The sequence below is a fragment of the Tympanuchus pallidicinctus genome, unplaced genomic scaffold (assembly GCF_026119805.1).
Source record: "Tympanuchus pallidicinctus isolate F22 unplaced genomic scaffold, pur_lepc_1.0 scaffold15, whole genome shotgun sequence".
NCBI classification, from domain to species: domain Eukaryota; kingdom Metazoa; phylum Chordata; class Aves; order Galliformes; family Phasianidae; genus Tympanuchus; species Tympanuchus pallidicinctus.
The window spans coordinates 33,487,729-33,515,351 of NW_026294669.1; the positions used below are offsets into that span (position 1 = coordinate 33,487,729).

A 27,623-nucleotide genomic window follows, 5' to 3' on the forward strand; every position below is an offset into this window, starting at 1 on the left:
GGCCATCAGTGCACTCATTTTCTATGGACTAGATTGGCAATCTGGACTAATGGTCCATTTGTATAAAAGGAAAAATGTACAGTAAAAAGAAGTGCAATTACAAAATTATTAAGTAAAATACAGAAGCGATCACTGGGAATAGAAAACTCAGTGAGATCACTTCTGTTCCAGTGCTGCTTATTCTTCAATGCTTTGTGTTCTTTTGCCAACTCTGTAGTTGCATTTCATAACCAACTTTACTAAGTCCTCTTATAATCACCTCAGAACTTCATTGTGATGACAGAATTGCTTACTGTGCACAAAGTAACCAGGTATTTTTCATCACCAGCCATGCGTTACTGTGTCAGCAGTATTGCAAATGAAGGTGCGTTTTCATTTGAAGAGGGGCTATTGGAAAACTGTTGTTTTTTGTCATTATAAAAAGTATATTAATTCTCTATTCCAAAGCGTGGACAAGCATTTATATTGCAGCACAAAATTTCCTCCTAGCTCAGAAAGTCACCGTTACTCAAAGGAGGGATGATATGATAACATATAAATGTTGCTTATTGAATACTGAATGGGTGCATATTGCTTATTGCTTATTTTAAAATATGTATGCCTTTGTATAAATGTATGCCTTAACATTGTACGTTAAATGCGTGCAATGTGATATTTCAATGGAGTATGAGAGAGAATTAAGGAATCATTTTGAGAAAGACTAATAACACATTTTGTCATCATGACCCACATACTGTGGAATACGTAATAACAATATCTGAGCCACTTGGCAGAAAACTTAGCCATCAAACTCTATAGTATTTATGTAGCATTTTCACAGATCTCTCTACTGTACCGTTAAATAAGGTATTTTCATTTCCAAGGATAAAATATATTGACACTGTCCATTTCGACAGCTTCCTAAAGACGAATTAAACCACTGTTCTATTTATGTGTGTAATTTGGAACAAGAACTCATTTTTTTTTCTTGAGGAGGATTTGAAGAAGATTTCATGTCTGGAGCATAATGCTGGGTCATTTGCAGAGGAATCACATAGCTGAAAAATGCAGCAGCAGTACTTCTAGCCAGATGGGAGCTTTCCAGTAGAAAGGTTATTGGCTTCAGGTAATCTAAATGGGCAAAATTTCCCATCATCTGGATAAAATCCAGAATTTTCTCTGCAGGAGTAACCACAAAACAGAGATATCAAATTGAGACGGATGATCAAAATGAGGCATAATGTAAAAGGGCACAAATATACCTAGCTAAAGATATGAAGATACCTGGCTAAGAGAGACCAGTACAACGCCTGTGTTTTGAGCTGTCCTTTCTGCTCAGAACATAGAAGTTGTAATGGTCTTTTCATGACCTCTCCGTGGACATGGGATGAGGCATGCTGGCGCTGCCCACACGCACACCCGTTACAGGCAGCACCCATCTGCAGAACAGGCCTTGTTGGCAGATACCTGTTTGTTATGGAGCAGCTTTCAGTTTGCTTGGCGAGTGCTGTGGCTGGCAGGAATGACTTCTCAGTACTGCATCTGAGTGGCATGGTGCAGTGTCTTTTAGCAAAGCTGTGTGCGGCCAGTTTGGTTACTGCAGCATGGGACCAGCATCAGACCCAGAGCTCATGGATGTGCAGCTTATGCTGTCATAATTATTTTCTGTCTTAGACTCAAGCTAACTAAACCAAAGTTACTCTGGGTGATGCAGAGATGGCTTTTGATGCAACAGGTGAGTGGTGTGTGATGTGTTTGTTGCAACGCAGAGAACTTGATAAAATGATCCAGCCTGTTCCCACATGGTCTGTTTAATACTGTACTCGTCTCTATGTGGTCAAACTATTCAGTCAGTCACTTGAGCGGGCTTAGCAAGAAGTAATGACTACACTGAAATAAGTCAAACAGCCAGAATAGGCCAGAAATACACCCAGATGATGATGGCAGAATATATCCCGTGTTTAACTAGCAGCCTGATGGACATTGGCACAACTGTCTCATTTGAGACCTCTGTCTGTGGAGAAGCTTGGGTGGATGTCTCTGACCTTATCAAAGTGTGGCTTAATTACTGGCTGTGTGCCTCCGTCTCTCCTGGTGATATACTGCCTAGTGTAAAATACTTGACTGCATTAATAGTCATACGCAGGAAACAAATTGTTCAGCTTCCTGCAGGTGGATTTAATTACTAGATTAGAGAGCCATGGTTGAACAGATTTTTTTTCCTGCCCAGTAATTATTTAAATTATGGCTAATAATGATAGAAGAGCTTTATGAAATGTTTGTCTGTGTCAGCAAATGATATTGAGGTCAGAGATAGTAGGGCCTAACTTACGGGAGATTTTATTTCTTTTTCCTTTGTATTGTTTTTAAGTAACTATAATTGCAAATGTAATGTGGATGGGGACATCGTAACCTGTTATTTTAAAGTGGAAATGCCTTTCCTCAGTGTTAGATTCACTGCATGGGATTTGCTGAACAAAGAAATAGCACTAAGAACGAGTATGAAAATTATTGGGATTTACCCAGTGGCCTTTCAGCAGATGGGTCTTGCTAACTCTCATGACCTGAATGCTGTTTGTAGCACAAATGTTTGACTGTGAAGCCGTTTTCTTTATCAGAGCTGCACTCATATCTTAAATAAGTTAATGAAGAAAAAGTTGGGTCTAAGTGTTTCTGCTTCAGATTCCCTTCTCTGTTCCTCGTGCTGTCATGACTTAGTCTGATCAGGGTCACTGAGGTTTTGAAATTCCTTTACGTTAAGTAAAGGTGAAATGGAACCAAACGATCGACTGAATGTTTATCTGTGTCCCACTTCAATACTTAGCACAAGATGTGGAGTATATCTACATACCTATACTTTATTAGCAGTGATTACATGCCTTGCGTTACGTTCAACTATAATTGAAAAGGGAAATAGAGAGAAGAGATGGAAAAGAAAAGAGAGATGAGATAAAGCAGGGATTAGGTAAGGCAGGGAAAGAAAACCCAGATCAACGCTGTTGGCTTGAGTGTATTATCTAGTCTGGTGATATTCAGGTGGTGGATGCACAACTGGCCGTGGAGCTATGGTGCTTTTTATTTATTGCAAAAAGGAAACGTTTCACTTACATACCTGTAGTTTTCATGAATTAGCATCCTAGTATCATAGAATGGTTTGAGTCAGAAGGGACCCTTAAAGGTCATCTAGCCGACAGGATTCACCTGGGCCCAGTGTTTGAGGCTTTCTGGATCTCTCTGGATGATATCCCATCCCTTGGGCGTGCTGGGGGCACGCAGCTCTTGCTGAGAGTGCACTCCATCCCACTGTCAGTGTTACTGATGAAGGTGTTGAAGAGCACTGGAGGGACACCTCTTGCTGCTGACTTTGCACTGGACAGCCTTACTCTCAGTGCCTAAGAGGTGTGAAACATCTCAGAGGGCAGTATGTACCTATTTTTTTATGGAGGGAGAGTGTATTGAAAGAATGTAAGAGTTGCAAATTAATATTAAAACAATGAAATGCAAGAGTCAACATTATCTCGTGATACAAGGGAGTGGTTTATTTTAGATAGGAGCTCTGGGGTGCAGAAGACACATAGTGTTAGGAAGTTAACTCAAGCTTGATCTTGAAATGCCGAGGGGTTTTTGTAGGCTGGAAGAAACTGTCCCTTGTTGGGAAGCTGCATGGTACATTTTGCCACTTGCTGCTGGCTGCACAGGGGGCTGGGCCCACACCTGCCCTCCCCAGTCTCTTGAGGGGGCTGCATGTATCTGCAGTGATCCAGATGTTAAGAAAACTGGAGCAGGACAAATGTGTCGTTTCTGAAGCTTCTTTTTTATATCTGTCACCCTCTTGCTTACAGTTAAAGTTGCACTTGATGGGAGAAGACTCTCTAGCACAAAATTCACCACAGTAATCATTTTAGTAACAATCTGCTTTTGTCTGTATAGTGCGATTATGTGCTGAAATTAATGTGCATTTTCCCTGTGACCCCCATTTCTCACTAAAAACCTTTTTTCATTAAGTGCTTTATTGCTTTGTGTTCTTTAATCTCTAGGGCAGATTACTTGATAGCAGCAATTGATTGCTTAGGGTGCTCTCTCCCTTGTGGTTCAATGCTTAAGTCCTTCCTCGTTCTCAGTGTTCACACATGCTATTGCAGTCTAAACAGTCTCAACTCAGTTAATTTTAATTTAAGTTATTGACAATTAACACAAACTTGTAATGACTGATTTGGGAATTCAAATATGAAGAATTAACCAAGCACTGAAGTAACTGCTTGTTCCCTTCTCAGTTTAGGCCAACGCGTGTCTCTCCTCCCACGTTCCTGGCCTCAGCTCACCCTTCTGGGCATCACTGCAAGCATGGTCCTTCATGCACCATGTGTGCACTCATAACGTACCGTGGATGTGCTGATGAGGCACTCCTGAAATTAACTGGGTGCACTGTGTGAATTAATTGGGTGTCAGTGCATAAGGTGCTTGGGCACACATGCGTGAAGCTCTGGGGCAGTCGTGCAAAAGAGGATTGAGCACTCATGCAGGGGTCCATTGGGTGCTCATGCATGAGCTGATGGGAAGAATGCAAGTTTATGCTGCTATCCAGAGAGCTCAGCATGGACTGAAACAGGTCTAGGTATAACTGTTTGCACTTGTTCTGGCACTGAGGTTTTCAAGCAGAGCTCAGACAGCTCCCGATTCGGGCTTGTCGTAGTTCCACATACCAGGGCAGCTGGGTGACGAAGCCCTATTATGGATCACATATTTGCAATTCCCTTGAAACATTCACTCTTTACTTATAAAACTGAGAGTATTTCCTACCTATTTTACTTCTTTTCTCTTAGTTCTTTTCCTTTCCTCCTTTCCTTCATAAGAGAAGGTCTCTATTTTTTCTCCTTTCCCCTCACTGTTTCAAAATACACCAAACTTGAATTCCACTTAAGAAAACTTTCTGTACAAGAGGAAGCATCATGCATCAATCTGACACAGAGAACAGGATAAGGAAAGTGAAAGACTTTAAAAGAGGATTGTGATGCATATTTTTGTTGGTATATGAATGTGTGTGACTACTTAGGCTTGATCTACAAGAAGTAAACTTTCAGGTCCACCATTTGTTGTCCAAGCTGGTTGTATGAAAATAAGGCATTTTCAGAATTTGTAGCCCAGGGAGAAGTGGTAGTGGGCTGGCTCACCTCAGCCATGCTGAGAGGCCCTTAGTGCTTTGTCTCTGAGCTGAAATCCTAGGTCTTGCAATAGGCAAACGCTGTTATCCCAGTTGTATGCTGGTAGGCAGTGCAGCAGCGTTGATGTTGGGTAGCCTGCCCAGATGGAATGAGAGATCTACAGGATCCATTGGTGGCTCCCCTGGAGAAAGTTCTGCCTTGGCCTGGTGGTGGGGTCAGCTCAGCAACACACCTGGGTCAGCCCTCTTCCTTTGAGGAATGCTTAGGACATCTGTTGACCACCTACAGTCATCGTAGAGGGATGCACCACAGGGCTGCGGTCATTATTTGCTGATAATCCCTCATCTCGTCTTTCTCTCTTTTTCCTCCAGTTCTGCTGTGTTTCCTTTCTTGTTCTCAGCATTTGTTTTCCTGGCTGTAAAAGTCTTTACTTTGGAGGCAGAGGGTGGTGTGGATGTCATGTAAATATGAGTTGATTGGCAGATGGTTTTGTCTCCTCATTTCACGGGGGTGTGGAAGTAGCACTGCTCTGCTTTCTGACTGCTCCACCTTCACAAAAGAGAAGAAGTTGGCAATTAATTTTTCCCTTCTGCTGAGCAGAAGAAGAGCTGCGCCGCACAATATTTCTGTTGTGCCATCACCATTTTTCAATAAGAGCAAACTCCACAATATTTAAATGTTAGGAGGGATTCTTAAAATATATGACTTTATTGTCAGTACACACATAATTTAAGATGTATGAAGTATTTGTCCTTTGGAAAGAGAAGGGTGGTGGCTTGGAAGCCCCATTTTGCATTTCCTCTCCAGTTGCAGGGTAGTATTTTGTCTTTGCCTGTGTTTTCTTTGCTGAGCTAATGAGGGTGGGGACTGTGTAGGGCTGCAGGCAATTGCTTTGAGCTTTGAGCACTTTGAAGAGATTAGCCCCATTGATATTCCCTTCATCTTTGTTAGAGAGGAATGCATCTTTCCCTCGAGTGCAAGAAGATGGACAGCTATTTAATAGAGCCAGCCTTTTTCAAGTAGCTACTGTAGTACTGAATATTCCCAGCTCGCTTGCGTGCCCAGACCCAGCAGAAAAACAGTGTTCTGAAAGCCAGGGCTGTGCCTCATTAGAGCAATATATTGACCCTTTGGGGATTTGTTGGGGGACCCCAGGTTGAACGGATTGTTATCTGACTGGTGAAATGTTATTCTTCAAGGAGGAGCGACAGTTTCAGCTGTTCAGGCAGTCAGCCAAAACATGGTGATGAGCAAATTGTTTGTTCCAGTAGTAAATGAAGGGAACGTCCACATGATTTTTGCCATCCTTGTATTAAACTAACAGAAGCTGAAAGTAATTGGAGGTTTATGCATCCCAAGTGGGACATAGCTGATCAAAAATTTGATTCTCCAGCAGCTATCCACAAACTGAATTAAAAGGGTTTTCAACAGGTTGTTTTTTTATAATCCCACTTAAACTAGGCACAAGCTTTAAAATATGAATGTATTCAGCATCTCATTTCTAGCATTTACTGCTTTTATGGCTTTATTAGGCCCGTGTATTCTCTTTTATATTTATTGTTTATATTACTTCCAGCTTACAGAGTGCTACAATTAGCAAATTCCCACTTCGAACATATTTACAGTGATTGAATGAGAACTTGTTTCTTTCACTCAAATCACACAGCTCTGTATCAAGCCTGGCTTAGATACAAGAGCTTCATCTCCTGATTAGCTTATTCCTGCAGACATTCAGTGTAAGGGCTCCTGAAGGTCATCCCAGCCTCACAGCTATCCAGGTCTCGTGTTTTGAGCGAAGCATCCCTATTATATCTAAAGAAGTGAATCAATACTGAATTCATTATTCATATCTGTAATAAAAAGCAAGGATTTTTGAAATAAGATATTATATTGATCTAGTATTTGTGTGGGCTTTGTGTACGTTCAACAAACAAGAAAGAAAGGTGATGGCATTGTCTGCCAAGGACTGGATGGATCGGGTAATACGTAAGGGAACAGCCATTTGCACCTTCATCACTTTCATCAATAACCAAGGGTCATCAGTTAGCTGGTAACTTTGTGGATTGATCCAGAATTATGCAGAGTGAGGTATTAATGCTTATAAAAAAGATGCAATTGGACATTTTGATTTAAGGGAAGCAAATACTAATGCAGGAAACAGAGTCTGTTCAGATTGGATAGTGGAGAAAAAAAATAAACAGTAATTTAGGTAGCTTGGTCAGTTTAGCCAACATTCCTGTTCTTTCTAGACACAAATTGTCTATTTTCTTCTTGAATATTTTAAAGCTAAATATCAGGTGTTTTCATATAAAATGATCTCTAAACAGTCTATAACAAGAAGGAAGCAAGATTAGCTTTACGCTTTTTTTTTTCTGGTAAAAGCTGCTAGGCTAGGATGAATTTGAAAAGCCCACTTACAGTTACTCAGATGTTGGTTTTGTTTGTTTGTTTTTTTTTCAGTACACTTTTTAGAAGATAACTGAACTGCAAAGTAGAGTTATACCTTTGATTTAGTTAACAGGTAACTCACTATGGGCGCCTGTATATAGTAATTACAAAAAGAAAAATTCTGATTACTTGGAATAGCTCTTCCACTTGGTAGATGAAATGCATTCACAAACTGGCTCTTCTCATAGCTTTGAAAGTGGCATTTCCTCTCAAGCAGAAGATCATCCATAAATTATATATGCTGTCTATAGCCTTTTTTTGTTTTCACGCTATTGACAAATTGTCAGAGGAGCTAAAATGCCTAATCATCAATTGGAAGTGATCCATGAGGTTATGCAAAATAAATTGATTAACAATATAATCTCCATCTAGATGTCCTGGGAGTGCATGCTGGTTTTTATGAACTGGACTGAGAGTCTTTGCTTTTGCATGCCCGGGTGGAAAAGTGGAGGCAGAGTAAGTGCAGGGTATCGGCAGTTGTGCCATTGCCACTAACACTAACTAGCTTCCAGCCTCTTTTTTTTTTTTGGAGGCCTGTAGGCCAGCTAAACAAACTGCTGGCTTGAAACATTTGTCCCTCTGCTTTTCTCAACAAGACACAGATTGTAAATTCAATCCAACAAATGGGAATCTAGCAGAGTGTCTTACTAATCTGATGGATCCCCTCAAGCTGGTGAGCCATCTGTGTTGGAAGTTCTTCAGGAGCAAACATGGATTTACTCTAGTCTACACACACTGTCTATCAGGTGGGCTTTTCAAGGGCTTCTGAGGATTTGGGACAAGGGGCAAGAATTGTAGCTTTGTTCCACAACTGAAAGTGGGATGGATTTCCTTCTACGTGGGACCTTGAGTTTTACATGGCCTAACTGTTGTCTTTGTCCATGAAGGAAAAAGGACTTGGGTGTCTGCAGTTCTTCAGATTGAATGAATTTAAGGCACTTGGGATAAAATTTCATTTAAATTATGCTTATGCAAAACTGTTCCTTGAAGAGAATTGCAATGTTTGGATTAGATAACTGACCTACGGGGGAGAGACTGCAAAGTTTGGACACTCCATTTTTTGAGATTTCATTCCGAAGCCTTCAAATATGGCCTGTCCTTCCACAAACGGGTGCACGAGTAAATGCCTGGCCATGAACAGGGCAGAAAGAAGTTGCTGTGCCGAGATTTTTGGGCGACAAAACAAAGCATTTAATTCCCTTTCTTCTTCTGTGACAAAATGCTGTGTATGATGGTGACTGGGAAGATAAGGACAAAAGGACCAGCCTCCAAAGCCTGGCCTGGACGGTGGAACTGTTTGGTTTGGTTTTCCTCTTGGTTTAACTTCATTTCTCTGTCTCTCAACTTGCAGAAATGCATTTTGCGTAGAGCTGTTTCTCCCTGAGTATCACAGGCTGTTGGAGAGTAGGGGAATATCTACTCAGGTATTGTTTTTCCCCTCTGAAATTGATTGAAGGAAAGGAAACACCTGATTGAATCCCTTAATTCCTCCTAGAGGGACAGGGCCTGTATGATCTCCGCAAGACACAGTGAAGTCTCGGTTTTAAATAGAAGCTTAATGAGTTTTCCTTGTTTTGTTCTCAAAGAAGTGATGAAAAGATCTCTGTCCTGAGTGACAGAGGGCAGCAAACAGTATTACTGACTTGGTGTGATTAAAGATATGTTTATTAGAGGCATTCTGAGTTTCCCAGAATCAGGTTGCATCCCACAGTGCCTTGACATCTTTCAGCAAGTCACTGAAATGTGCTGTTGGCTTGAAAAACATGAGTAATGTTCTGCTATCAGTGAACTTCAATATTCACCTTCCCTCCTTTAAAAAAAATACGTTTGTTATTATGCCGAGTAACACAAGTCCCAGAGTAGATGTCACATTCTTCTGGTTGTTCCTGTACTGATGTTATCAGGTCACCCTTCTTCCTGTGCTTCCCAGCTCCATCAAAGACTGAAGCAGATTTCTGAGCTGTGGTTTTCCATATAAAATCTCTGGTAACTCTTCACTGTGGTGTGACATTTCTCCATGCATCAACTAAATCTCTTCCGTATTGTACGAGTGAATTTTATTAGGACTGTGAAGAAATCCACCTCACCAGCTGACGGTTTCCAAGCTCCTTTTGGAAGCTGCTGTAATGTTTGCTGCCATACGTTCCTCTGACACACGTGCAGCAGGTTTCCTACCTCAGTAACTGCTGCTGTTGGTTTTGTATGTGAGGTTTTATAGAGCGCCTCTTTGAATACCCAATGATTCTGGCAGGCATTTAGTCATCTTATTTGAAGAGTTATGACTTCTGCTCCATGTTAAGAACAACAGCAAAACAGGCTGAGCAGGTATATCACAGCAGCCATCTCTCTGCATGGTTCTGCTTCCTGGCATGGCTGAAGCTGGTTGTGTCTGGTTGAAATAATGCACAAGTGGCTTTTTAATCTGTTATAGATGAGAGGGATGTAGGCTTTTTGGTACAAGGACCACCTCACAAGGGCAACTTCACCTTTGTCTGAACAGATGATTATTTGTGGTAAAGATGTGTGCAAGTGCTTCCTTCAACCAGAGGCATCTGTCTGTAACATAGGGATTGCTTTGGCTTCTTAGCTGGATGTGCATGTGTAGTTGGATGCTAAGATCAGGAGCCAACACTATCCTTGGAGCACAAGTGTAGCTGAATTTGAGAATTGGAATGTGCATCCTGTAACAAAACAATTTAAAACATAGTCTATCAAATTCATTTCCTTCCCTGTCTTCCCTGCCAGCAGTTCATAGCAGCCTTTTAATAAGGGTAATCCCTTTCTGCATTCCTAACCAGAGTCACAGCTGTCTGCTTAAAACACTCCAATATTCAGTTATGTGTGTTTGGCTGAAGAGGTCTTTCCTTGTATCAATAGAAGCAGCTCTCTCTATTTTATGTCCAGCATTTGCTCTTTTTTTCTTTGTTTTTTTTTTTTTCTTTTTTTTTTCTTTTTTTTTTTTTTAATTGTGTATTATTTTTCCTTCTATTTTGTATAAAATAACATTTGGAATCTCTCTGATAGTATGCATAGTGGGCATTTTTGGTAGGGACTCTAATTAATGATTAATATTTTAGCTGTGTTTGCAAGCTAAGTTTGAGCACTGGCAAAGCACAGAGTTGCCTGGAGTCATGGGCTGATGGAGCAGCAGAGCTGTGAGCTTCATTTAGGCAGATAAACCCTCTGAGTCACACACAGGGACAGCAAATCCATGCCAGCTCTGCCCTCGTGCAGGCTGTGGCCAAGAGGGCTCTTCCATGTCCTCCCTGAGCAGCCTGTGCCAGCACCGAGCTGCCTGGCTCTTGGAGCACACAGCCTTCCTCTCACTGCTTCTGCAGCTGATGCGAAGTGTTACTGGGATCTGCCTTGTGATGTTGGTATCGTGATTGATCTAATGTTCTCGTAATGTTTAATTATGAATTAATTACGACATTATCAATTTTTTTTTCTTAATGTGTTTGTGTAAATTAATAGACGACTCTAGTTCTTGATAGGACTGCAGGAACAGTAACACAAAATGAGGGGAAACAGGCATCGAGTACAGTGAGTGCTGCTTTTCTGTTGTTGGTGCAGAACACAGGGAAAGGAGACAGGAATAGAAGTCTGTGAGAACAGATCACACTTCCATCATTAAACATTTCCTTAGTCAGAGCTGCCCAGGAATGCTCTCTTAGAGTGTCATCCAAAGCCTTGGCTAGTCAGGAGACCTGAAGTTTGGAGAGAGGTTGATGATGTTGACTGGAAGCACTGAACGTCCCCCTGGCATTGGGAGCCTCGTGCAGCAGGTCCTCTGCAGACAGCCAAGGTTCAGAGGAGCAGGGCTTGGAGGACCATCTCTCAGTGCTGGTCCTTTTAAGGGAGAACAGTGCAGCCTCAGACCTCAATGAAGGATTTCTTCTTGAGCTCTGGGTGGCTGTTGTTGTAGTCCAGCCTCAGCCAGCTGCTGGCTGGCAGGCTGTCTGCTGTCTGTCCAGGACATTTGTCAGTGAGACCTGGTGGGGACTCAGCTACGAAAGCAGCCCCCAGGTTGCTTTGCCTGTTGAGAATTTGTCAGGTTAAACGTCTCAGCTTTGTGATGTTTTTTTTCAAAGACCTTCACTGGAAGCTGTATCCTCCTGGCTTAAATTTCCTCTGCCTGCATGCTGCTGGCTTGGGGGCTCTTGGGGTTGCTTGTTTCAAACTTCTATGCTATCTAGGGACACTTTTATGTATTTTATAATAAATCCTTTTTATTCGTAGTTGATTTATTTTCAGTTAGCATTTTCCTTCTACTGCTATGAGAGCTCTTCTGTTCTTAGATTTGATGTTCATTTCTGTGATTTGTCCTGATGTTTTCTGCAATTAAAAGTTTTAGTAGTGTTGAGGTGAACGTCTAAATGATTCAGTGGAATGGATCCAAAGTGACATAAACAGGGTTGCTCAATAGATGAGAGCCCAATCATATCCATTAACACAGAGCTGACATTCACCTTATGTACGAGTGTATGCAGATTACAGTCCTTTGGCTCTGATTTGCTCTTCACTTATGTATTTACAATCAGTTTGGGCTTTAGAGAGTGATGCACTGAGGGTTAGACAGAGGTTTTATTACCAGAAATTACCCCGTTAGGTGGTTTGTGGGTAACGATGTGGCAGAGGGACCATTATGATCCCGTCACTGTAAAATGGTAGAGAGCACAGCTCTACCTGTGGTGTTGTACACACTGCTCTTTGCATACATGCACTGAGCTATGCTGAGCTGCCTTTCTCTGTGGCATCCTCATTCTGTTCTTATAATCGGTGGGGAGAGGCCTGGCCATCTTCACGGAGTCAAAACATTTAATGGTGCATCAGCTTAAGGGGAGGAACACCTGGGTGTTCCTTATACAGGACATACGTGCAGTGCAGCCCAGTGACCATGGATAGAAGCATTGCTTCATGACAGTGGATTAAGGCATTGCCCTTCCTCATGTATGTCAGACCAGCAAAATTAAAAACACATGTGTATGCTTAATGATTTGAAGGCAGCAAGCACACCCCATCCAATCTAATACCTCCTATGTAATCTGCTTTGGTGTTTCTAAGCAAAACAAATATTTCCTAAGGAGTTATCATGAACAGATGGACTAACATTCGTAAAACAGACAGTTCCCTTTTGAAGAGGTTTGTCTGAATAAAATGGATTGTTTCCATTGAGATTTAAACTACAGTTTGCTTTAATTCTTTTTATATTTGGCCATTATGCTGTGAGCATATGAAATGGGCAAAATGCTGAGAATAATTAGGCAGAGTGGTCCTGAATACGCTGGTGAATCTGAAAAACCATATATAAAAGAAAGGAGCTATCTGTGGAGCTGCCAGTTCTACTTACATAAGCCCATCTGTTTACATCTTCTCCTGTTCCCTGAAGAAGAATACATCTTCTGTGAAGAATTCCCACCAGGTTCCTTAGACATTTTATCATTCAAGGATGTTCTTCCTGTTTGTTCTCTCTCTTTCCTTTATAAGAAAAGATAGAATTAATATTTTCACTGCTGTCTCTTAGAACATTTACAAGACAAATGCTTGACAGCATATGAAATTACATGAATTTCTTCTCTTCTGATACTGTAATGAATGAAAATGTTTGCAAACTGCTTATATACACCTTTGACTCACAGTGGCTTATAGTCATTTCTCTCTTAGCTCCCCATCTTCCTCTTTTATTCTCATCTGAAGCCTTCCAACCATCTCTTGTGAAACCTAAAACATAGCTTGTTTTATATCTAACTGACGTTGTGGAAAGGTTATCAAAGTGTAAATTCCTGGTATAAACTGTAGGAGCACAACAAATGCAAAACAAAATGGGATCAAATCAAAAAGGAGCAAAGTCAATTAGTCCCTTGAAAGAAATCTTGGTTGTGAGTTTTGAATTTTGAAAGTCGTTCTTCTTGCCAGCTTCCATGGAACTGAAATGAGTTCATTCGTCTCACTTCTGACAGTTCTTAATGGTTTCTGGTGTCTCAGGTGCTTGGAAGGCTTTCCTGCAGCCTGCTGCTCTCTACCAGGTGGGTCATTCCATTCTGACCACCAAAATATGCTTTATATTTTGAACTTTACAGCAGCTGAAGGCAGGGAGCACAGTGCAGCGCTCTTCCCATGTTGTACTCACAGGGCAGTATTTTGGAAAAGCCAATCATTCCGTGTTGCTGGGTCATTGGCACAGATCTCATGTGCAGAACCCTAAGCCACTCCTAGCAGTGATTTCTCATGGACTTCCATCCATCATTGCTCATGCCGAGGCTTCTGCATCAATTGTGGGGAATTATTTTTTACCTCATATTTGACCTCTCTATCCTAAGCAGTGGCTCTCCGTATGATAAGTAAGGAAATTATTCCATGGATGCTTTAGAGATGGGTGGTTTCCTCTTCGTGTAAGATGGCTGTGTGTCAGGCATGGGATATGTTTTCACCATGCTGTCTTTTTGTGAGAGCTGAAGTAGAATGGAGCATGCACAAGAGCCGTTGTCCAACGTTTTTGTGCTTTTGGTACTTGTGTGGAAGATGAGACACTCCTCCCAGGCCTGCTAGACCGACTGATCTTGAACCGAAAACCTTTGGGATTTGGGGTGTTAGCACATTTTTTCCCTGAAGGGCAAAAAAAGATTAGGCAGAAGCAGATGAGATTTTTAAGACCAGTGAGGTTATAGACATTTGTCTCTGTACTTTCTGCTTTGCCTAGGGGCTCTTCCGTACAGAGGAAACAGCAAACGATACCCGATGCTGATTAATGCTGGATTTCTCCATGCTGGCAGCAGCATGCTAAAGGCTTTGCTGGTGCCTGATAGAGCTGGCCTTGATTCCTCTACTGCACTCATGCACCTTTTCATGGAGGTCTATATGGCTATACATAAAGTGTATCATATAAATGTGTTTCTGTTTTGTAGCAGAGTGCGTGCAGATGACGTCTGAGTCGTGTCAAGAAATGAATTTACAGAAAGGAACAGTGAATAGACTACTCTGGGCTTTCTCCTCAGTAACCTGCAAGAGCTGAATTACCATCAGAGTCTTTGTAGTGGAGCTGCTGCACAGCTATGGCTTGCTTTTTTAGCTGTTGTTTGCTTTTTCAGTTTTTTACTACTGCTTCTTTGCTGTGTTGATTTTTGCTTTGATAGTTTTTTTTTTCTTTTTTATAAACAATGTTAATCTACATTTTTTTTTGCTTTGCTTATTCTAACAGTGGCTTTTCTAGGTAGATTTTCAGTATATATATGTACTGAATATACTGTGTTTACACATATATTGTATATTTTAATCTTTTTGGAACCTGACTGTATTTTCTCTAACTGTTTAGCTGTAGCAAAGTTTTCCTCCTGACCTATTCAGCAATCCAAAGCAGGGATTAAAGGAAAGGTTCATATTTGAGAGTAGGTCACAGCTAAAGAAATCCAGACTGCTGTTGGGCTCCCTTTGAGGCCTTTGGAGACACAGCCTAAAACTGTTTTTAACTACTTGGCTCTGTCAGCTTCGAGGGGGTCATCATCTACTATTTCCAAATGGTTAGCAGATAAAGTCTTACGGGCTTGGAGCAAGCCCAATTGTATGGTGAGTCAATTTATGGAGAAGTATCTCTTGTATCAGTAGTTAAAATTTTATTACAGATGGCTCAGATACTGAGCTTGATTTATTCTTTATATCTCGGTTAGTGACATGAGTGAATTGTCTACAGAAAGGCCACGTTGTAGTTATTACAAAATAAAGGGCAAGTAGCAAAGGTAGCTGCTTCTTTGTGGCCCATATCTCTTCTCAATTTTCAGCAGCACGGAGAATGTGGAAATAAAACCAGACTTTTTTTTGGGCTTTTGCTGCAACTCTGCCACCTTTGATTACACCTAAGGAAGTGCTTGAAGGTAGCTGTTTTAAATGTCTGTTACACATTGCAAGAAATTTTTTCACCTGCTGATAGCGTATGACCTGATTTCATCCTTGTCTAAAACTATCAGGCGTTACTTTAAGTCATGCAAGGTAAAGAGAAGGAAATCTTAATGGTTTTAGTTTGGTTGTATATTATATATGTTATCAGACTTGTTTACAACTGAACGTTCCTTGCACTTCTGGAAGCTGAAAGCTGTCATTTTCTGTGAGGCACTCAACTATTTGCACTGCATCTACTTCAAGGAAAGCAAAATTAAAAAATCCTTAAAATCAAATATAAAAACTCCTGTATTTACCACCATCATTTTTTCTCTCTTCCGAGAGGAAAAAGCATACAGATCTATGCAGAATCCCTTGTAGAGCACATACACTATTTTAAACAAAACCCCAGGATGTACTGGGATTATAAAATTAGAGAGAAAATATCACGCTTCATTTATTGTCATGGTCTGCGTAATGCAAGCCATAATTTAGGATTATATTTTTTGAAGGACTGTATTGATTTGAAAGTTATAAGGAACAGTGAAAAAATCATAGCTGAGCAAATTCTCCTCTTCCGTACTTAAATTCCTTTATATGTCTGGAGCAAGATGAAATCTGTAGAATATCACTGAATAAGAACTGGCTGTTCCATCCCTCTTGCATACACGTTGCATAAGTGAGAAGTAGTGCAGAAATAATTTGCTGAAGTCTTCTCCAGTTTCTCTTGACATTTGATAGAGTTCTCTTGACTTTTTGGATCGCTAAGCTGGGGATCCTTGGATCAAATCCATTCTCCGTCTTGACCTTTGAAAAATATCTGTGCTTTAAAGTTTGTAATATCAGATGTTGCAGGGGAAGGATGAAAACAACCCACAGGGTGATTATGGAGCAATCTGCCCAGTGTGTAAGCTGCTTCTCACTCCCAGCTACCTGCGAGTGAGTCATGAGCTGAAGCGTGAAGGTGTGCAAGTGATGCCATTTTTTAGCCTCTTGTATTTTTAGATAGAAATGAAATGATTGAATGGCAGAATGTGAATTAGTGCCCGTATCAGTTAATAAAATAAATGTGATGCTATTATTCGTGGTATTTTAAGAATAAAAATCATTGTCAGCGTATGCATAAAATAGACACGAATAATGGCAGGGCCTATTAGGCTCCAACTTCAGAAATACCCAGCAATTATGCAACTTAAATTAGCAATCTTAACTTACCCATATATTTACATATTAATGGTCCTCAGTGATAATTGTAATTGTCTCTCATCATTGCTTCCCGTGACCGTCATTTTTCAAATAAGAAATATGAAATTCTATTAAGTAACTTTAATAGTTGAAAATTAATTAAAGGCAATACATCATCAATTAGCGAGCCCTCAACAAGCTTTACTATTTTCACCCAATGCTTACTTGAAGGAAAGACAGGGTTAGTTATTTTCTGTATGTCTGAATGAGGGCATATCTTCTGATGCACATGCGACAGAAGTAAAAAGTGAAGTCCGTTGGATTTCCTAGCCTTGATCTGCTTCATCTCCACACCATCCCTTCCCAAACGGTCCTCCCGATGCCTTCCCCTTGGTGCAGAAGGACAGACCCATGGCTGCACTGCCCTTCAGATCGAGATCACAGCTGGCCAATGGGTCTTCTGTCATCGCATCGACAAATGGAGCTAATGTAGAATAATAATGGGCAAAGTTGCTTCCAAGTGCTGATGACTAAAATACATTTTACACAGTGCGCTGCTCTCCGAAGGAAAAAAAAAATTACAAAAGCCATTAAAAGCTAAATGCCTCTTATTTGTCATGTCAGTGAGGCTATCAGCATCTGTTACAGGACATTTATGATTTTTTTGGTCTGCAAATGTTACCGTTGTCCATAAAAGTGAGAAAGATTTTTGTTGTTTCCTTAAATGCCAGCCAGGTAAAGAATGTTTTGTTTTTTGTTTTTTTTTCTGTTTGTTTTGTTGGTTTTTTCCCCCTTTCTTCTTGAAAAGCCACAATTTAAGGTAAAATGCACTCGCTCCGAGAAGCACTCAGAGGTGTGAAGTCACTAATATTATGGGTGGTAAAGCTGCCAATAGCACACAACATAAAGACAGTTTGAAGAAAGCAAGTGTGCCATTCTCCCCTTTCTTTATGAACTTCCCCTGGTTATCTGTGTAAATGCTATACTATTTTCCTCTTTGCTGTGTTATGTGTGGGGTTGGTAGAGCTGTACGCATAACCTGGCCAAAGCTTCCAGTGCTCCTGTCTGCAGGCTTGAAAGATGAGCTGTGAATCAGAACAGCCTGGGATCTGGAGCCAATAACAGGCTACACCAGTAAGATTTCAGGATGTAATTAATTTTGGTATGAGAGTTAGCTTCTCCATAGCTTAATTAGAAAGATGGGAGCTGAGGGTGCTGTGCTGCCTTGGTCAATAAGGATGTAAAAGCCAGATGTGCCCACGTGCTGCTCCATAACCGTTGTCCTTGTCAGCTGTTCTGTTTCTCTCTGCTATTTGCAGGACTTTGTTTTTCCCCTGTTGGATGCTAATTAATTCCAGTTCCATCATCCTTTGGAAACTCTCCGAATCCTGGTTATCTCTAAGATTTAAACTGGCTGTAATCAACGGATTGATTGGGGGAAAGAATATCGGGCAGCGAGATTAGCACAACATAATGAGCCAACATATTGCTGCTGCCACCATGAATGATGACAATGAGCAGAGAATATATTAAAGGGAGCTGAGACTTCCATTGGTTGGACCAAGTTAGACCAAGCTGCATCTCCACAATTACACCCACTGCATGGGAAGTTGGTGAAAACCAGAGGCAAGCTGTGGAAGTTTGCTGTTGGTGTTTATCTTCACATGGTGATCTGGCAGTTGAGATGAGTTAGTTACACGTTGAAGTAGCTCTGGGATACTCAACTATAGCAGAAGAGTGGTGTAACTGTCAGTGGAAAGCTTTATTCATAGGGATTTAAGGGCATTAACCTGGATGCCCCATCCCTGGAGGCATTCAAGGCCAGGCTGGATGTGGCTCTGGGCAGCCTGGTCTGCTGGTTGGTGACCTGCACACAGCAGGGGGTTGGAACTGGATGATCTCTGTGGGCCTTTTCAACCCAGACCATTCTAGGATTCTAGGATATAATGAACCTGACTTTCTAGAAGGAAATAAACAGCAAACTTCAAAATGAGAAGTTTCTGATTTTTTTTTTTAATTTTTTTCTTTTTGCTCTTTATATTGCTTATTCACCATAGGAAGTATTTGCACACTGAAGATAGCTGTAAAACATTAAATTAGGCAAATAAGCCTTCTACGTAGGAAAAAAATTGAAAGTAAATTTAGCTTACCAAGTCCCATTTGAATTTATTTTCCTATCTGAAAGTGGTTTAATGGTCACGATCAGTAATGAAATTTTTGTAGTTTAGCTAGCTCCGTTCTTGCAACTGGCATGAGCTCAATTCTTGCAGAGAATAGAGGTCTTCCTTCAGCTGTGAGGTGTGAAACCATAGGATCATCATAGACTGGCTTGGGTCGGAAGGGACCTTAAAGCCCATGCACCCAGCACCCAGGGCCCATCCAACCTGGCCACAAGTGCCTCCAGAGATGGGGCATCCGCAGCTTCTCTGTGCCAGTGCCTAACCACCTTAAATTAAACTAAGAGGACGCAGCTGGGGCTTCAGCCAAGCAGGGCTTTTTGTTTTTCTTTTAAGGGCAGCACAGTGCGTGGCTCGGTGTTCTGCTGCAGGAGGGTGCAAGCAGGTCATACTTGTGCAGAATCACTGTTGCTTGAATACAACAGGGCAGAAGCACTGGTCCTGAGCTGGAAGAGGGGGATCTGTGTGTCCTGGTGATGAGTTGGTGTTGATGGAAGCAATGCAGAAGAGCTGTAGATCCTGGTGTAGCAGAAACCTTGTGACAGAGCCTTCAGCAGCACTGTCCTGGCCCTTGTCCATGTGGCCATGGAGACTGCAACATCTTGTTCCCAAGGGCAGTGCTTCTCTAAAGGAAAGTGAAAATTGGTATTCTGCTGTAGGTATTAAAGCAATGTATCTATGCAGTGTTTTCTCCCCTTGTCTCTGCAGTATTTTCTCCAGCTCTGTCTTTGGCAGGTGCTTGTGGTCCCAGTGCCTCGTGTGGATCTTTGGAGCACTGCCTTTGGAGGACGCTGTTTCTTTAGCAAAGGGTGCCCTGCTGCAGGCAGCTGGGAAAGGAACTCGCAGCAGGAAAGCCAGAGCTGCTGCCTTACTGTGAGCGCAGTGAGCAGAAGCAGGGCCTGTAACAGAGAGGGAGGAGAGGGATGTGGCACTGTTTATTGACTTCTGTGAGCAATATAGGATCCGAAAGTGATTTTTTGGGAAGGGGAACAAATTGATTGCGAGGGAGTGGATAATTGATGCTGGAAGAAGGGAATTTGCATGTACAGCCGTCGCATGCACAAATAAAACATGTTTGCTAGCAGCAGCAGACAGACATTTTGGGTATGCAAATGCAAATTTGCATATATGTGTGAGAGTGTTGCGCATGCAGTAAATCTCTGCATATACTTTGCAGGTTCATTTTGTGTCTCTGCTAATGCATAGCTATGCTGAGCAGAGCTTGACTGGGGAGAGGGGATCTGCACGGTGCTAAAACAAGGAACATACTGTAATTATGTTGAGGCCAAGCATTACAAGCAGGAAATGCAAAGTTATGATTACTATTAAAAGAGACCCAGACATGTTAATTTATGGAAATGAGCAGTTTCAGGCGTCGAAGGAACTATGCTCTGCACTGACATAAAGTTCTGTTATAAAATTATCATTAAGGCGTTTTCCTGTTTGTGGCCCCAAATTAAGTTTAATCTGTAAAGCTGCTTTTTTTCCGTATGCTGCCACTTCAAGGAAGGAAATGAGGTATTCAGTCTGCATTTATGGCCTCACGGGGGGGGTATGAGCTGGAACTGTGGCATTGGTGGCCTGAGTGTCTGCCTGTTTGCTATTGGATTAGTCAGCTCATAATGTGGGGCAGCATTTGGTACAGCGATGTGAAGCAGAGGGATGCTTTCTTTTTTCTTCTGTATTTCATTACTGTATTCATGTTTAGATGGAAAATGCTCAATGCAATATATTTAGGTGTATGGACACGTAGGAAATCCAGAACTGAGTGCAGAAAGGGTGAAACTGAACCACATGACTATTTTCTCCCTTTGTTTGCTCAAAAAATACAGCTTTTCAATTGAAGTACTTAATTTTCTTTTGGGGAATCCCTTTAATCCCCTATACAACTTTCAGTGTCTTTTTTTCTTGAAGCAAAAAGCAATTTTCCACGCAGCCCCAGTGCTGAAGTGATGAGTGCTGAAAGCCACAAAGGCACACGCTGGCTGTTCTTCAGCTTCCACTGACACCTCTTCCTGGAAATACAACAAAAGTGCTCCTTTATTTCTTTTTTTTTTTAACCATTAAGAAAGAAACACAGACACATTTTTGCTCTTACTTCTCTCTCTGTGACACAATTGTCACAACTTCGACTGGCAAAATGACTTACTCAGCATTAGCAGCAGTAAAAACACATCACTTGGGTGTTCCTGTGCAAGGTAACGTTGGAGGGAGATGAGAAGAAAGCTGCAGTCTTGCTTGCAGGATGCGAAGCCTGTACCGGATAAGAAGGCTCTACAACTTTTATTAGAGCAAACAGAGTATGTTTAGCACTCTGGTGAAATAAGAATAACGTTTTTGAAATAACAAGTGCAGGATGTCAATTGATTTAATGGGCGATAAGAGGTGACGCTTGCAATTGGGAGACTTTAGAAATCCAATTATTTCTATTAATACGCTCACATTAAAGAGCCATATTTCAGCGCTGTCCCATGCCTCGCTTGTCTTGCTGCCTGTTATCAAACTCAAGCCTTTAAAATCTCCTGTTTGCATTTTAATTGGCTTTGGGAATAAGCAGGAAGAGAATAACAGAAATAAGTGGCAAAATAAAAGTGATGCTTTTCAAAATGTGGGATCATGTAACAGCGCTTTTCTCACTAACATCAGCCCCCTTTCCTGATACACTGATGGCTGGGACGTCTGGATCCTCCTCATCTGTCATTAGAAGGAAGGGGCTCGAGCCTCCCTCCCTCCCCTGCTCCTGTGTAAGGACAATGCAGAGCTTTTCAGTCTTGCAGCCCCTGGCTGGATCAAGTTTCTGCAGTGGCTGAGTGGAGTGCAGAAAAGTCTGCTTTTTTGTTTCCCTTTTTTTTCCTTCCCTTTTTTTTTCCTTTCCTCTACCACATGTCTTTGCAGAGCATAAGAGACATAGCAGTGAATCCTGTAATCCTGTCTGTTGAATCCTGCTGTAGCCTTGGCTGAATCTCCTGCTACGTGGTATTCCCAAACTTGGTATTGCTGAGCTGGGTATGCAGTTTGTTGATATGCTCCCTGCATTGCCTGAAGTTAGCAAATGTGACCTTAGTTAGACCTTCACAGAAAAGGTAAATCTGCCAAGTGTTGCAGCAGCCCAGCAGGAAATTCTTCACTCAGAGGGCGGTGAGGTCCTGCAGTGCTGCCCAGAGCTGTGGGTTCCCCTTCCCTGGAGATGCTCATTGCCATAGATGGGGCCCTGGGCATCCTGAGCTGCTGGGGGCAACCAGCCCATGTGGGTTGGGACTGGAGGCTTTAAGGTCCCCAAGCCGTTTTTATCCTGCACTCAAAGTGAGGGAGTGAGTAGCAGCCCCAGGAGTGGTGTGTAGCTGTAGAAGCAGATGTGTATTGTTCCAAGGGGATCCTGCACACTGCGTTCTCCATGTGCTCCTTTCACTGCGGGCAGAAAATCCCACACAAATCAACACCCCAGCTCCAAAGGTGAAGCTCTCACGCCGACTGAGCTGCAGCCTTTCAGCAGCCCCAGCCCCTGCAGGCGGCGAGGCAGGTTAGTTATTTGGCACTGAACCTCAGAAGCCTCCCAGCAATTTAAATGTGGGTATGAATGGCTATTGTTTTATTCAGAAGTTCCCACTCGTGTGGCCGACCGTAAGGCTGGATTAAATTATTAATTTCTGGTGATCCTAATGGAAAGAGGGGAAGGGAATATTATTCAAAGAGCTCATTTGGAAACCAAAATGCCATTAGGGCATGCAGGTTTCCAATTTGGACTGAGCAAAGAATGATACATCAGCTGTTCTTTTTTTAATTCCCTGTCACACTGTGTTCTTAAGGCATGAGTGGGATGCTCTCTGACTGCAGGTGGAGGGAGTGGATTTATTTTGTGCTGAAAATAGTGAACTTGCCAGTGTTCTTTTGTTTGGTTTTGCATCAACTTGTGATGTGACGTGTGGTCCTCAAGTGTTTTCCCAGACAAGGCCAGGGTGTGTAATCCTAAAGCCTGACAAGGGAGTGCTTGGAAACACTTTTCCATTAAATGCTAATGCAACATCTCCTGAAAGTCAATCCAGACCCAGGCAGAGGCATAAAAAAAACCCCAACCACTCCAATTTTAAATAGAATTCAGGATGAGTTTGGAATATTGCTGTTAATGTGAACTCCAGAGGAAGAATTTGCTTCATTTTATTTATTCTTATGGTGCTGCTTTAATATCAGAGAGCAATAATGCTTGAAATGGTCTAAACAATTTTCTGGTTAGCGCTTGAATCTATCCAGAGGAAACTGTCTATCTTAAATGAGCATAAAGATCATTAATGTGTTTTCCTAAGGAAGCCAAAATCTGAGTTTTATATAAATTGCTTTAAAAGTTTAAGTAAACTTCAAAAGATCATACGGCTTGTGCTTAATAAGCATTGTGTAATGTGATTTTTAAAATGTGTGGGGTACAGAAGTTCAGCAACAAGATCTGATCTGCTGTGTTTTGTTGAGCTGATGTATAAAGTGGACTTAAATTGCCAGTGTGTTTTAAATGGATGTAACTCAGTCCGTCCCTGACAAAACCCTCAAGCTGTGCTCTTTTTGTTGCGGGAGGAAAGGGGAAGTCCCTCAAAACCCACTGCCCACCTGTATCCCAGCATCCCAGGGTGTGATGCAGAGTGCTGTGCTGAGCGCTGTGCCTGGCTGATAGGCTCCTATCAATGCCCTGCAGGATTCAGGTCCTCCAGCAGTCACTGTGAGGGCCCATTAGATGGATGCAGTGCCGTGCTGGGCTGCTCTCTCTCCCTTTCCACCAGTTACAGCATCTGGCAGAAAAAGAGGAAGAGAAGTAAGCTGCAATAAATGGGAAAAAGCGAGGAAAATCTTGGCATTTCCTGAGATTTAAGACATGGTCACAGTAAATCTTAAAACTTAATAAGAACCTGACCTTAACTCAAGAATAACACTAGAAACAGTCTCAGAAGACAAATAATGTGTGACTTCTCACTGATGAGAAGTGCTGACTCTTCATGTAATTCACCTGGAGATACTGCTGAATCTTAATCTGTGGAATATACACAAGCACACTTCTGAGATGCTCTGTTAACCACTTTGCTGTATTTAAACCAGAATATGTTTGAAGCCTCGCATATTCTTTCATAACTATCATCTTATATGCTGCAAATGTGTACTTTAATAGAAAGGAAAGTGGAAAATCATCTCAAATACTGGGAATAAGCTTGTGCATCCTCATGTTTGTATAACAGACCTGAAGGCGAATTTCCATTCAGGTATTTATCAGTACAGACAGATTTTGTTCTGTAAGCAGGCTTTTCCTTGCCATGCTTGGCAAGCATTAGCCATCTCTGTACTGCATGTAGAGGGCTGTGCTTTATTTTGTTGTTTCTTCTTTGCTAGCACTTTTGCAGGTTAGACTTCTACATGCAAGGCTGCAGCATTGCTGCAGTGGTGGCAAAACGGGTTCAGTCAGGCTGTTCTGTTGCTGTGCCCCTTCTTCGCTGGTCTCTCCTATGGGTCATTACTGGTGTGGTTTGTCCCAGCTGGGAGGCTGCCTCCTGCTGGCAACGCCTCCAAATGTTTAAAAAGACACAAGCATTTGAATTCCTATGGAATATGCTCTGTGTTGTGCAATAGTTTGTAATCTTAGTGGCTCTCTTGCTGATCTGACCACTTCCTTAGAAAACAGAACACAGTTTTACTGCAGTTTTACCCTCCTTATTATGAGCTGAAGTGATAACCATTCTTCCTGCTTCTTTAAAAACGCAGAATTGTGCTTTTTTTTGCTTGTTTTCAGGATTTAGGTACTTCAGAACATCGGGCGATACGGCAAATGTGGTTTGTTTTTATAACAAGAAAGGGGGGTTCACGCTAAAAGCACACTTGTTTACACTTGAGGAAGCAGTTGCCAAATGGGGCATGTTATTCACTGGCCTCGGTTCAGGAACCGAGTTCCCTGCAGTCCATCTCACAGGCTGCCGTGTGCACACTCACAACGATGGTCACCGTGTCCCCTTTCAGCCTTCCTTTTCATGCACAAGAGTTGCACTCTGTGAAGCGGTTTGCATTTGCCCATCTCCTGGTCCACGTTGGGGCATTTTTAAGCCCTCCTGGGCTCTCCTTGCTCTGGGCATTGCCACGTGAAGAAGTGAGTTCACTCATTTGAGCGGCCGTTGGTTGTGTTGGAGAGCAGCAGATCGTAGAGCTGAGCTGCAGCAGGAATTTCTGTATTAGCGGTGAAGAAATATGACAGGTAGGATTGAAGCTGGAACACGCACAGCCTGAGAGCCAGTGCCTGACTCTGATGGGCTCAAAGATGCATACCCAGAAGCTGTAGGTGTGGGATTACTGTAGGGGTGGAAGTGGTACGGTCCAAGTAAGCAATACAGAGAACAACAGGCAAAGAAATGCGTGCGGGGAACTTGTTCCAGGTTATATGGCAACATCTGGTTGTTCCCAACTACTCTGCCCTTGCAGTGCCCCATCTGGAGTATTGCATCCAGTCCTGGGGGCCCAGCACAGGAAGGATGTGGAGCTGTTGGAGTGGGTCCAGAGAGCCCACAAAGGTGATCAGAGGGCTGGATGTGAAGAAAGGTTGAGGGAGTTGGGTTTGTTCAGTCTGGAGAAGACTCCGGGGAGACCTCATTGTGGCCTTCCAGTACTTAAAGGGGCCTCGCAAGGAAGAAGGGGACTAACTTTTTACATGATCTAATAGCAGTGGGACAAGGGGGAATTGCTTTAAACTAAAAGAGGGGAAATTCAGGTTAGATGGGAAGAAATTCTGTACTCAGAGGATGGTGAGGCACTGGAACAGGCTGCCCAGTGAAGTTGTGGGTGCCCCATGCTTGGAGGTGCTCAGGGCCGGGTTGGATGGGGCAGCCTGAGCTGGTGGGGGCAGCAGTGTCCATGACGGGTTGGTAGAAAGCGTTCTTTACGTTCCCCTCCAAGCCAAGCTGTGCTGTGATTCTCTGACCACTACCAGGCAGCAGGCAGGCTGGGTGTCACTCTCCCTGGTGCCAGGAGTCTGGGGGCATGAAATCACATTTCTCTTTTTATTGCACAAGATACATTTTCAGGCCAGATAGCAAAATGGTGGATTTTTGGATACATTTTTGTTTCTGACTTCTTTTTTTTTGCGCTGTATTCCACGGTGTCCTATTTTTAGAAGTGATGCATAGTGCCTGCACACATTACAGCAACTGGGCTCTCTGAGCCTTCATGGAATTGCTCTTTATAGGTTGCTCAAACTCAGCAAGCAGTGGCAAGCAGAGTGAAATGTTTCCCTGCACTAAGCTCTCTGCAGCTCCTTTTTGCAACAATAGGACAGGTAATTGTAATGTAAATTATTTCAATCTGCATAGTAGTACATAGAAAAAAGTTTCCAGATTCTCATGTTGGATATTGACTCTATCAGAGAAGGATCTTCTTGCTTTCTAAGAGTTTAGGAAGCAGGAGGTGCACGAATGAGAGATAGTGCTGAGGCTTTTTGCCAGCAGAAAACCTATCAGTGGTAGTGGTGAGGGTTCAGAGAGGTCTCAGGCATAACCTCATCAGCACTGACTGCAGTAGTTCCGTTGTCTTGAATGAAATACCCCTTCTTTCCTTAAGCCTTTGAGATGCAGAGTATCTCGTATCAGTGAATTTCTAATGAAAGTTGCCTGTCTATTGCTGAAAACCAGAGCGGTGGGAAGTTCTGCCCCAGCATTCGGCAGCTCTGAGGACAAAGATCCTCGCGGTGACGTTGATCTTGCCTTGAGATGACAGAAGGAGTAATGACCTCTTCAGCATCCCTCCAGCCCTGATTTCTGAGATGCTGAAACGCCTGCTGGATGTCTGGGAGCCATGGGAAAGACATCTTGAGCAGTCCCAGACCTCGGGCTGGAAGGCTGCTGCATCGCATTAACGCTGACTGGCCCCAAACAAGTTCCACGTCCAACAGACGCCCATAAGTCATTACAACAGATGGACTCCTCTCTGCTCATTTGCTGGCTCTTGAAGAAATGGCAAATGAGGCCATCAGAATGTTCTTTCTGATGTTACAGCAGAAGCAAAGGGCAGTGTCTTGGGATGGTTGCACGACTCCCCAGCGGGTGCTGCTGCTTTGCCCTGTCATGAGACTAGACAGAGAGGTTAGATTTTGTTTCCTTACGTATCTCAGAAACAGTTTTCGCCGCTCTACGTGTGCCAGCTCAAATAAGTGAATACTTACTGGCAAATATCCAGCGAGATTTGCGCCATGATTCACTCTTAAATCACACGCAGCTTTCTACCTTTTCCCCTCTGCAATACAGCTTTATTTTTTCAAGCAATCGGTGAAGCTGATGGCTGCCTCGTGTCATGGCCGTGGGGAGCGCCCTGCCAAGCAGAACCACCATTGCAGGAGGGGGATGCTTGAGGCTTGTCAGCCCCACTGAAATCTGGAGACCGTGCCTTGTGGGCTCCCTTTCTTTTCAGTCCCATCATAGGGGCCATACGGGGCACAGGAAATGTGGCGGAGCAAAAAGCTAATGTTTTGACAGTGTAGAAGAAGGATGGAGTAAAGGCATTACTCAGCATTTTGAAGATTTACCTTGCTTAAATGCTGCCTTGCTCTCCAAGGCTTCTGATTTATGATAGAGGAGCTTGGAGTGTTTTAGTGTAATTCTAAGGGATTTCCTGACTCTCAGAAGTCAGGAAATACAATAAGTCGAGACAGTTTTAATAATTCTGTCTCCAGCAGTGATTGCTCTTGGCCCAAATAAAACAAACCAACAAAAAAAAATTGATAAATGGAGAGAGAGCAGCAGTTATTATGTATTATTAAATGGTTTTTTTTCACGTCTTTCTTTTTACG

At 42.4% G+C, this 27,623-nt stretch overlaps 1 protein-coding gene across 1 annotated transcript in view; it reads left to right on the forward strand.

The window, feature by feature from the left end:
* SPAG16 (sperm associated antigen 16) overlaps positions 1-27,623 on the forward strand; it is a 349,932-nt gene that overhangs the window by 262,084 nt on the left and 60,225 nt on the right. The window lies entirely within an intron of this gene.